The sequence below is a fragment of the Phyllobates terribilis genome, unplaced genomic scaffold (genome assembly GCF_046119375.1).
Source record: "Phyllobates terribilis strain yellow unplaced genomic scaffold, ASM4611937v1 Scaffold_5__5_contigs__length_657084704, whole genome shotgun sequence".
Classification (NCBI taxonomy): domain Eukaryota; kingdom Metazoa; phylum Chordata; class Amphibia; order Anura; family Dendrobatidae; genus Phyllobates; species Phyllobates terribilis.
This window is the reverse complement of record NW_027362765.1, coordinates 314,424,849-314,437,658: the sequence shown is the minus strand read 5'-3', so window position 1 is coordinate 314,437,658 and position 12,810 is coordinate 314,424,849. Positions and strand designations below refer to the sequence as shown.

Below are 12,810 nucleotides of genomic sequence, written 5' to 3'. Positions count from 1 at the left end.
TCAGGGGGTCAGGTGCAGAGGATGGGGGTTGTGGAAGTGCAGGGAAGATGGTAATGAGAGTCAGAGTCGGGTTGTGCAGTTCAGGGTTCTTTACTTACTGCTGTTCTTGTACCGGTCACTCCGGCCTTGAGTGACCACCCGAGCCGTGCTGCGTCCACCAGGTCCTGGACTCGGCCAACCCCCAAGTAGTTCTGGAGCGTGGTTCTGAGCTCCCTTTCTGTCCTGTCCTCGTCTCTGGCCTTCCCCACCAGGGATCCACCTAAGTCCGGCTCCCTCGGGCCTCTTGGTGGGTAAACCCTTGCCTCTGGGTTCCCTGACCCTATGCGTGGTCTGCCTTCCGGGTGGATTTGGTGGGTGGCCGTGGCAGATGCTGCCCACGGCCTCCGGTCTCTGGCTGAGGTATGCTGTAGCCCCCACCAGTTTGGGATCCGGTACCCTGTTGCCAACTCTTCACCCTGTGGTTGTATTTGGGCTCTCAGAGTTCCTTCTTTCTCCCCCTCTGGGTCTTTCGTTCTCTCCTCTCTCACTCTGGGCCTGGGGCTGCTCTGCTCCTCTGCTTTCTTCTACTGCTCTGCAAAGTCTTCACTACAACAGGCTGACTGGCTGCTGTCTGCCTGTCTGACTGACTGACCCTGATCTTAGATGGTGCCCACCTTATATACTCCCTCTATGTGTGAGCTCAGGTGACCAGCACCCAATGAGCTCCTATCTTTACCCAGGCTGCTCCCCCTATCTGCCCCTACACTACTGGGATGTACCACCCCCCTCCCACTCCAGCCAGGAACAGACTCGGTCATACCTGCACATTTCTAAGTGGGAGTACCGTTGGTCTGTTCCTCGGAAATGGGATGTGTGTAGTGCATGCAGCTTTCCGAGCTCAGTTCCACACTCCATCCTTACCCGGGAGTGGAATATCACACCTCTGGGTTGAGGTGCAATACCCCTGTAGCAGCCGAATCCTCAGGGTGCTACAGTACCATCTCTATACTCTAATAGATGGTTACCTTATATGCATCTATAGATGCATTAGATATTTTGCATTTTAAGATTTAATAAATTAATAAAGGTTATGAATTTAAAAAAATTTCTTTATATCCACACTTCTCCTACTTCCCCTTTCCCCTATCTAACATAACCTCATACTACACCTCACAATGCATCTTAGGCCTCCTTCACATGCATGAAAGTGTGGCACAGTCCATTTTTACCATCTGTGTGTACGTGTATGCCGCCCAGGCTTGGACTGGACCACAGGAGAACAGGAGAATCCTCCGGTGGGCCCCTGTGCAGGAGTGGGCCACCACCCTCTTACAGGAGCAGTACTTGGCACAATATACTTGACTCACAATGTACAGACAGAGGCAGAATCTTATTCATTTATCAATCTACCCAGTTCATTGTTATATACATTTGTGATTGAGGATAATGTCACATTTGCATGTAGCTGAAAAGTGGGGCCCTGGAGTTGGTCACTGGTGGGTCCTTGGCACCCCAGTCCGACACTGCTTGTGTCTCTTGAATTCGGCAGCTCTGTCTTCAGTCTTCTATCAGGTAGGTTGTTGTGTAGGACATATACTATTTTAGTGCTCTTCCACCATCACAGAGATCGGCTCCATAAAACTTGTAATGTAACTTGGGACAGGAGCTGACATTATGATACCACAATGGGTGGAGATATACAGTATGTGGTCTGCCATCTGTAAATGGCACCTTCCATAATTCCTGGTTCTATTTGAGGAATATTGAGGGTAGTAATTATCACTCCCATTATTGTAACTGTGTAAAAAAAAAAAGTCAAGACAAAAAAACTCACATGACCATTATTTTCTTTCTTTTTATTTTTTATTGGAATAGCAATAAGCAACATTGTAATAAAAATATTACTGACCCTTTAAAAAATTAAACTATGATTGCAATGACTCTCAGATCAGGCCCCATAGAGACCACAGAACTGGCTGTGGTCATTGAAGACCGGCTTAGAGCAACTGGACTGAAAGTTCCAGAGGAAAGCGAAGAAACCTCCCGGAGAGTCCTGCCTCAGGTGGGGGGGGGGGGGGATTCCTTCCTGGCGGCGATCAGATATTTCCCTGGATCAAGTCTGTCCTGCTGAATATTGCTGTATATCTGCATGTATTATAAGCTCAGAAGAGCCAACCCTGGGAAGGAAAAGACAAATACACCCTGCTCAGGAGGAACTTACAATCTAATATATTATACAACCCCTGGCAAAAATTATGGAATCACCGGGCTCGGAGGATGTGCATTCAGTTGTTTAATGTTGTTGAAAAAAAGCAGATCACAGACATGGCACAAAACTAAAGTCATTTCAAATGGCAACTTTATGGCTTTAAGAAACAGTAAAAGAAATCAAGATAAAATATGTGGTACTCAATAAGGGTAATTTTTTTCAGACCAAGCAGAGGAAAAAAATTATGGAATCACTGAATTCTGAGGAAAAAATTATGGAATAACCCTGTAAATTTTCATTTCCAAAACTAACACCTGCATCAAATTAGATCTGCTCGTTAGTCTGCATCTAAAAAGGAGTGATCACACCTTGGAGAGCTGTTGCACCAAGTGGACTGACATGAATCATGGCTCCAACACGAGAGATGTCAATTGAAACAAAGGAGAGTGTAGCATCGGCGTCTCTGCCCCCTGCCAGGCAGAGACGCCGTCCCTCTCACCTCCCCGCTCCCCGCGCGGCATCCTCCTGCGCTCCTCTTCCTGCTGCTGCCGGTGCGCGCAGGTTCCCGGGAACTGTGCTTAGGGCGCGTTCCCCCTCTCTTAAAGGGGCCACGCGCGCCGTCCTAAGGAGTCCCCACCCAATAGCTGGAGGACCTCCCATATATAAGGCACCTCCTCCAAAATGGAGGCGCCCGAGTAAAAGTTGATGCACAGCATACTTACCTCTGCTTCAGCCCTCAGGTCCAGTTGCCAGCCTGACTACTGTTCCAGTCCACCAGTCGGACTACTCTCCAGCCCGACAGTCTGTTTTCCGTTCAACTTGCCAGTCTCTCTATGGGCAAGTCCGTCTGCTTACCAGGAAGCACCTGCCTGCTACCTGCCATGCCTGTTAGCCCGCTCACCTGGGAGCACTCGCTTGTTACCTGCCTGTCACCTGCTAGCCTACCTGGAGGCTCTGCTGTCACTTGCCGTGACTACCTGTCTGCTAACCTAGAGACTTCAGCCTGCTCTGCCATCATGAGCCATGACCACCTGCCTGCTAACCTAGAGACTTCAGCCTGCTCTGCCATCACGAGCCGTGACCACCCACCTGCTAACCTAGAGACTTCAGCCTGCTTGGCCGTCACTTGCCGTGACCACCTGATAGCCTACCTGGAGGCTCCTGCTGTCACTTGCCGTGACTACCCGTCTGCTAACCTAGAGACTTCTGCCTGCTTGTTGTGTCCAGCCGCTATACCGGTCAGTCCCAGCCTGCTGACCCGTGGGAGCCACCTGCTCTCTTACAAGGTCGTCCCCAGAGTAGCACCTGGTCCCTCTGCTCGGTCCCTCCCTGGTCACGGAGTCGTTAGCCGCCGTATGACCAGGGTCGGTCTGAGTTGATACTTAGTTACGCCCCTCTGGGTCCCTCCTTGCACCACAGCACAGAGGTTCCACCACCCGGATCCGTAACAGTTTGCTCGGGCCATGGAACCCGGTGGCACCCAAGCTCCCTCGCTCTCTGACCTATACCAGGAGGTGTCCCGTCAGAGATCCCAACAGGAAACCATCCTGAACTTCCTGCGGAGTGTCAACTCCCGCCTGGACACATTGCCTGTCCCTCTTGCGTCCACCTCGAGTCATACGACTCCCGCTCCGGCAGCACCGCTGCCCACCAATACCATGGCATCCAGCCCCGGTCCCCGATTTTCTGCACCTCCTCGTTTTGGTGGCGACCCCACCTTAGCTCGAGGCTTCATAAACCAGTGCACTCTGCACTTCGAACTTTTGGCACATCAGTTCACCTCCGACCGGGCCAAAGTGGCATTCATCATGTCCCATCTCACTGGGGAAGCACTGGCATGGCTAAATCCCCTGTGGGAGAGAGGGGATCCCCTGGTGTCCGACCTGTCATTTTTCCTTACTGCTTTCCGGAAAGTCTTCGATGAACCATGGCGAAAAACCTCTTCAGCCTCCTCCCTGCTACGTCTCTGCCAAGGGAGTCTCACCGTGGGCCAATATGCCATACGGTTCCGCACCCTCGCTTCTGAGCTTGCCTGGGATAACGAGGCTCTGGTGTCCGTCTTCTGGGAGGGTCTTTCCGGTCGGAATAAGGATGAGCTAGCCGGTCGGAACATTCCTACCACCCTGGATGACCTGGTGTCACTCGCTACCCGGATTGACATCCGGTTCCAAGAACACACCAAAGAGACTACCCGGGAGAAAAAGTTCCCCCGCCTTGCTCCTACTTTTTAGAAGTCTGCCTCTCAACCAGTCACTCCCCGGGCGCACTCGCCCAAACCCATGCAGATCGACCAGACCAAGATGGTCAAATCTCACCAAGAGTCACGCCGAGCCAAGGGGAGCTGTTGCTATTGTGGCAGTAAAGAGCACCTGATCCTTTCCTGCCCGGAGAGGCCGGGAAACTTCAGTGTCTAGGACCACTCAGAGAGGTCGTCCTAGGCAAAAGTAAGCCCTCTCCATCCCTGACTTTGTCTGTCTCTATCTCCTGGGGAGAGAACCGTCTCTTTGAAATTGCGCATCTGGATTCTGGAGCTGCTGGAAACCTCATTTCCCAGTCCCTGGTAGAGAGATACCGAATTCCCACCAAACCTCTGGCTGAACCATTGTCCGTCGCCTCCTTTGATGGAGGACTCCTTCCGGTGACCATCCTGATCGTCACTGAGCCCCTAATCCTGCAGGTGGGAATGCTGCACTCGGAGAAAATCTCCTTCCATGTGCTGTCCGGACTCTCTCACTCCCTATTGCTACGTTGTTAAAGACGGGAGGGGATCTCACTTCTTCTCAGGTAGACAAAAGAAATTACCTATATAGATTTCCTATAGGAATGACGCTTCAAATAAGACACTCACTACAGACTGTCTCAAGAGAATGATTCTGTTTATTTTAAGATGTAATATAATTATATACCCCAATCAACGTGGGTTGTGCTTTGATACATGCGTATGAGATGATGTAAGTAATATGTTATCTTTGGCGCAGAATAATTAAATAACAGGTGCTTGTCAATACATCTGCAGGATATTCATGATGTATGATACCCCCAACATCCTTTCTCACTGATAGTACTGAATACAGTTCAGGTCATGGTGAACTTAGGGAGTTTCCTGGTGGTGATATATTGGGACTTTATTTTGTGTACAGACATAGGACAAGTATGATAATTATAAACCAATGAGCCAATTCTTATAAAGGTCATGAGAACACTACAAGAAAACAGAACAAACAAAAGTATTGCTAAATAAGGATTATCTAACTGAAAAACAAGTCTTCTTAAAGGCAATGATTCGAAGCTGACCCATTATTTTAACAATTCCCCTCTTTTTATCATCTTGTCATACTGTCTGTCCCTCATGTCCCTACCTAAATTCTAGGCCTGCAAATTAACCCTACTTCACGACATCACGGGGCTTACCCTCCGTATGTAGTGGGATGCCAGTCCTGCTGCGCATCCGTTCAAATTAATTTGTTATCAGACCCACTGTCCCTTACTTTCCCTACCATTTTCTGAGTATAGTTGCTATATGTATAGAGGGATTGTCAGGTATATGTCTACTTTAATATAATAGACTGCTGTGTATATACAACTACAAGTTATATGTTCGGTATCTTTGAGCAAATAGTAGCTGAGAGTTCAGCATCTATCAGGTTCCATCCTCTGCTGGTAGGATTTGCTTTTCAGACCAATGGTTTTGCGCAGAACATACAATCCGATAAGTCTGCTGCAGTAATCTTGTTGCAGAAGATGCATTCTCGCTGTACTGTGGTTATTATTGTAGTAAGGACTTGGGTTTGTTTCACTTCAGTGTCTGTATCAATTTTATGTTGGGATTTACCTGGAAAACATTTACAATTAGAAGCAAGAATTTTCTTTATCATCATCACAAAAAGTTTCATGATTATTGCAACCACCACTATTATAAACACAGCCTGGATCAAGAAATGTATGACACCACTTATTCACCCTCAAACTTCCCTAAATAAGTTTAAAGGATTCATGCAAGCGAGCCACTCGGGTAGTGGTAAATTTTCTAAGGCATTTGCCTTCCGCACACCTTCCTTGATCCGCTGTGCTTGTTCTATATCACAGGCCTCTGGCCATGATGAGAATAAGTCGATACAGACAAGCACATACTCATAAATGCCTACCTTCGGGAGCTGAATGAAATCTATCTGAAGTCGCTGAAACGGGTATAATGGTCTCACAGTGCACTTTGGTGGCACTTTCACCGTTTTTCCCACATTGTGACATGCACAGATTATGCATCCCTGTATGAATTTAACAGCAGCATAGTGGAATTCTGGTGCTACCCAATAGATCTTTACCTGACTTACCATTGCATCCTTGGACTGATGGGTTGGTCCATGAGAAAGAGTGCACATCATAGAGTGCAGGGATCTTGGCAGACAGTATTTGCCATCTGCTCTCCACAGTCCATCCTTTCCCTGTTTAGCTGAGCGTTTAGTCTATTCTTCCTTTTCTGGTGCAGAGGCCTGATCCTGTAGGCTCTGCAAGAGATCCAGGTCCACACTCCCAGACACTTGCACAGTGAATGTTTCTACTGGGAGGGGCAACAGGGCTGCAGCTTTTGCAGCTGCATCCGCCCTCCTGTTTCCCTCAGCCTCTTTTGTGCACTCTTTGGTGTGAACTCCAACGCTCTGTGGAGTTGTGCTACTGCTTCTGCATTCTTTATGGGTTTACCAGAAGAACCGATAAACTTTCTGCTTTTCCATATGGGACCATAATCATGGCAAATGCCAAATGCGTAGCGACTGTCTGTAAAAACATTCTCAATTCTGTTTTCTGCAATTATACATGCTTCAGCGAGTGCTTTTAACTCAGCTTCCTGGGCAGACATTCTAGGGGACAGTGCCTCATCCTTTAATACTTCATTTTGACTGACTATGGCATAGCCTGTATGGGGCTTCCCATCTAGGTAGTATCGGGAGCCATCTACATATAGCTCTAGATCCACCTCGGAAATTGGTGTTTCTTGTACATTGGCTAGTGGTTTAGTTTCTGCGTCCATTAACTCAAAGCAGTTATGCTCAAGGTGTAATGTTTCATCATCAATTGGTTCAGGTATTAGTGTGGCAGGGTTAAGAGTTGTACACCTTCTGATAGTGACATTTGGGAGAGTCAATATTGCCACCTCGTACTTGGTCAATCTGCTCATGGACAGGTGTTTTGTCCTGGCCTGGAGCAGAAGTTCCTGTACTGAATGGGGATCTTGAATTTCTAGTACATTGTCTAGCACTATATTAGCCACCTTTTCTTTCAACATTGCACAGGCGGCTACCGCTCTGATGCATGAGGGTGCTCCCTTTGCAACAACATTGAGCTGAGCAGAGTAGTATCCTAGAGGACGATGTCTACCTCCATATTTTTGGGTGAGCACACTTTTAGCATGCCCCCCTGATTTATGACAGAAAAGGAAAAATGGTAGGCCATAGTTGGGGATTTTTAGTGCTGGTGCTGAGAGAATGGCGTCCTTGAGCATTTGAAACCCCTGTTTTTCTTTTAGGGTCAGCAAATAAAGCTGACCCTTATTGCATGCAGAGAGCATGTGAAATAGGGGCTGCATCATGGCAGATGCAGAAGGAATCCACTCTCTACAGTAGCTGACCAGCCCCAGGAACGTTCTTAATGCGCTGGAAGTTGTTGGTTCTACAGCCTGACTGATTGTTGTTTTTTTTTTTTTTTTGTTTGTTTTTTATTCCTTTCTGGAGTGATATGTTTGAGTGGGAAGGAGATACAATGTCCTAAGAGCACTACTCTTTCCTTTGCAATTTACAGTTTTTCCTTGGATACCTTGTAACCTTCGTGGTACAAGAAGATTAGTAAAGATAATGTCTCTTTTAAACATACATCCTTACTTGGGGTACACAACAGTAGATCATCCACATACTGAAGTAGCTGAATGTCTTGATTCTCAGGATGCCAAGAGAGAAGTACTCCTGCCATTGCCTCTGAGAACATGGAGGGAGAAGTTGCTCCCCCCCCTGAGGCAACCGGGTCCAGCAATACTGCTTTCCTCCATGGATGAAGGCAAACAGCAGCTGGCTCTCATCATCTATTGGCACTGAGAAGAAAGCATTACTGAGGTCAATCACTGAAAAATTTTGCATTAGATGGAATTTGATTTAATAGGGTATGTGGATTTGGTACTATGGGCGTGTCTACAACCATTAATTTATTAATCTCTCTCAAATCATGGACCATACATTCCTTGATTATACCTTTTTCTAGGTATTTATTCACCTGTAGTGCAATTGCTTCTGTTTGCTCCTTGCTCAGGGGATGTTGTCTCATACGTACCGGTGCAACACGAGGCTTCAACCTAATTGTCACTGGGGTTATTTTTAACAGTCCAACATCCGTTTTATCTTGTACCCATAGTACGGTTGGTATGTTACCAGGCATCTCCTGTATGTTGTCATCGAGACCTGTATCCACCTCCTTTTCAAGTTGAATTATTGACATCATTGTTGATATTGTTGTTTCAGATAATGGACCTGCAATGGTAACACCTTTCTTTCCAAATTTAATCATTGCATTCACTACATTAAGAATGTCTGCACCTATTAAATTTCTAGGATATTTATCTGAGACAAGAAGATGGGTACATAAGTCAATAGCATGTGCTATCTTTAACATTTACAGGTTCAGTTTCCTTTTAGATGTGACCCTTCTCACCGTACCCAAAACAGAAACCCTTTGTTTACAATCCTCTGGGTCCATTTATTATTTTTTTTTTCCCGTCTACTTTTCCGCCTAAAGTAATTCGGGTAACTGACTTTACTGTGTCCTTAATAGTGTCCTGAAAGGCATCTGGGTGTATATTTACCATAATTGGGGTGACCTTGTCTTTCTTTTTCTCTTATTTATGGCCTGTTCTAATCCTCTGAATGTGGATATTTACTGCTCCAAGGGGCATATCAGCATTCTGGGTGCAGCTTAAACACCTCTGCCCTGAGGTCTTCTCTGAGACCAGTGATAAACATATTTCTCAGAAACCCCAATTCCCTTGGATTATTCAAATTATAATCATGATCTTTAAACACAGCTACGCACCTAGCATGGAATTTATCAACCGTTTCCTCAGGTTCTTGGAATATCTCTGGCATCCCTGAGATAAGGCTTTCTGCCATTATTTTAGTGACTGCATTTAACCGGAGGATAAACTGTTTCCTCGATTCTAGGGTCTTAGTGTCACCCGGTAGCGCTTCTATTCCGTCTCCTACGTGGACCTGTTTAACCTTTTCCACAAGTGGTACTCCACCATTGAGACTACAGAGCGGTACCAGATCACTCCAAGTGGCATCATAGTTCTCAGCTACCCCTTTCACCGTCTTATAATATCCTATCGGATTCTTATACATGTCTGGAAAACTATTTGCCATGGACAATTGTTCTGACCTAGACCATGGTTTATACCAAGTGGTGGTATCCGTTTTACCTGTTGTCCTTCATCCCCCTGTGTACCCCTGGTTGTTTGTGTAATGACTGGGAATGCAGCCGTCTCTGGTTTTCTTTTGTCGAGATTACAGTTTTCACACTGAAATATTGTATTACTATCCTGACATCCTGGGCAGATCCATGTTTTAGAGCGTAGTGCTATTGTTCCTCTTAGCTGCTGAGTGCGGGGAGGGTCTGTGGGCTGCATGTGTGTGCCTGCGTTCTCCTCTCCACCGTCCTCCTCACTGGCAACTGAGCTGATAGCTAGATTTTCCCTTTCTCTCTCTTTATCCTCAACCCCCCCAAGTCCCGTCCTTGCCTACTTTTAGTTTTAAAATTATTTTTTCTCGTGGAGTCATGGTGGGGATGGTGTCATATGCAGGTGAAGGGATCTGTCACTATCTGTAGTAGATGCAGTACTATGCGGGGGAGAAAATTGATAGTGCTGGCACTATGTATGGTTGTTGGGGAGGTAGAAACCTCGGACAGTGATTTTTCTTTCTCAACACTTACACTTGACTCTGACCTATCACTTGGCTCTAATCTATTCTCTGACTGAGCGGAGGGCGCAGCCTGGATTGGACCTTGTTCCCGACTAGGTGTCGGGGGTTGTATGACATGAGATCTGCTTCTGATCACTACCTGATCAGTTTCATCATCATCGGGAATTAAAAGGGGATGATGTCTCTCACTAGTTCTCAACCAGGCTGCAACCTGTGCTCCGTAATCATGCTTATCAATCCATTGTGAATGTTCCTGACTAAACCGTTTCCATCTCTCAGCATCTAGGCATCCCTTGGCTGGCATACCAGCTCTTTTTCAATATCTTTGTTGCATCTTTTACAGCTGCCCTGCCATGCTCCATTCTCACCAGATCACACATGGTGCACCTCGGATCCTTGTTCCTTGATCTGGAGATTCGAGCACCCATAACAGGATTTGTCAAGGGTTGCGATCCCTATCTTCAGTATCCTGCTATATAATCAGCTGGGTCAACCAGTCAGATACGTTAGCTGGTTACCCCTGATTCAATCAGCTGGGTCAACTGGTCAAGTACGTTAGCCAGTTACCCCTGATTCGAGGGACTTAAGCTGAACTGCAACTCTTTGCTCTGCTCTGATGCTGAGACAAGTTTGTCTAAACAAATAAATGTAGACTATTATAAACAAAAACCGTTCCAAAAGCAATCGCTATATATTCTTCATACATCTGGGTCAGAGTCCTCACTTGAAGAATATCCTACGTCTATTCCTGAGTCCGTGCCAATATTGGCAAGATAATTATTATGAGTAATAATATCCTGTCACACAGGCATATACCATCTGTTTTCTATAATATACTGCCACTCTTTACCTATAGTGTGTGGATGTGGAACAATATGGCAGGGAAAACTCGGTATGTAACGTTACTTCTCCTATACTGGTGTGCACTTACAGGGTACAAATGTATCCTTTCCAGAAACGAAGCAGTATCCCTACCATGAGGCTTTCGCTTTCTCACTACTGTAACCGAGCACAAACACTTTTCACAAGTCATGTATACTTTTGCAGCCTATCAATTATTCATTTCTCTTAATCACCACTTCAGTCATTAACACCTCCTCATTCTCCACCACAGCACTTCTCGTACTCCAATTCCTATTAAAATTTTCTAGGGCAACTGGGCAAAATAACTTTATATCCTGTGAATCCTGGATTCTATTTATTGCTCTAGCTGAATCAATATCACAATATTCATAAATGGTATAAGGTTCAACAAAACAATGACTGTTAATATTCACATATACTAACGTAAGGAATGTATTATCTTCCTCCCGTAGCCCCCTAACCTTCAGATTCCACACTAATCTCGCAGCTTCCTAAAATGCGTGACAGCTCCATTGTTGTATTTGCTAAGCAGAGTACTACACACGCATTCAGCACACGTCATCTAATCACTTATATCTTGTACATTTTTGCTATAATAAGCATGAACTTAACACAGTTACACTTAGTATGAACGTTAGTTAAGTTGGAAGCAGCAATGATTGGGGATGTAGAAGTACTATGTATATATTATATGAAATAGTTAATGCATGCAAAAATACAGATATATGATATAGTATTTGAATTAGTAATTTTCCAGTTATGTGAAATTGTTAGTAATAATATATATTAAAAAAATTAATAATAATAATAATAATAATAAAATTGCTACCTGAGGGTTTCCCGTTCAAGATCCCCGGAGACTGACCTAGATCGACCCCACCTTTCCCGGAGAGAAATTTGCTCAGAGTGTTAAGGCCACTCACTTACCCGGCCGGGGTTTGTTTCTGTTCGGGATAGGGGTAAAGCAGTTGTTCAGTCTCAGATGAAATTAAAAGGAAAAAAATAGATCTCGCTGGGGCCTCCAGCTGTTAAAGACGGGAGGGGATCTCACTTCTTCTCAGGTAGACAAAAGAGATTACCTATATAGATTTCCTATAGGAATGACGCTTCAAATAAGACACTCACTACAGACTGTCTCAAGAGAATGATTCTGTTTATTTTAAGATGTAATATAATTATATACCCCAATCAACGTGGGTTGTGCTTTGATACATGCGTATGAGATGATGTAAGTAATATGTTATCTTTGGCGCAGAATAATTAAATAACAGGTGCTTGTCAATACATCTGCAGGATATTCATGATGTATGATACTCCCAACATCCTTTCTCACTGATAGTACTGAATACAGTTCAGGTCATGGTGAACTTAGGGAGTTTCCTGGTGGTGATATATTGGGACTTTATTTTGTGTACAGACATAGGACAAGTATGATAATTATAAACCAATGAGCCAATTCTTATAAAGGTCATGAGAACACTACAAGAAAACAGAACAAACAAAAGTATTGCTAAATAAGGATTATCTAACTGAAAAACAAGTCTTCTTAAAGGCAATGATTCGAAGCTGACCCATTATTTTAACAACGTCTACCCTGGCTCCAGACACATGAACCCGTGCTGAACTGGCAATCCGGTGAATACTCCGGTGGGGGCATGACTGCCATAGGACCTGCCTGATTCCGGTTCGCCCGACTCGTCCTCCCCCTACCCCAGCTAATTTACCCGGTCTACCGGTTCCTTACTGGTCCTACGCGGATGTCTTCAGTAAAAAGGAAGCAGAGACACTGCCACCTCATAG

General features: G+C 45.4%; 1 long non-coding RNA gene across 2 annotated transcripts; it reads right to left on the bottom strand.

Moving 5' to 3' along the window:
* Positions 1 to 5,047: 5,047 nt before the first annotated feature.
* LOC141273080 (uncharacterized) lies at positions 5,048 to 12,072 on the bottom strand. Of its 2 annotated transcripts, none has more exons than XR_012322059.1 (2): positions 8,504 to 12,072; positions 5,048 to 6,020 (listed from the first exon to the last, which is right to left on the bottom strand). It is a non-coding gene; the product is annotated as an uncharacterized lncRNA (long non-coding RNA). The 2 variants fall into 2 exon arrangements; XR_012322060.1 differs by having other exon boundaries at positions 8,602 to 12,072.
* Between the last annotated feature and the right edge of the window lie 738 nt (positions 12,073 to 12,810).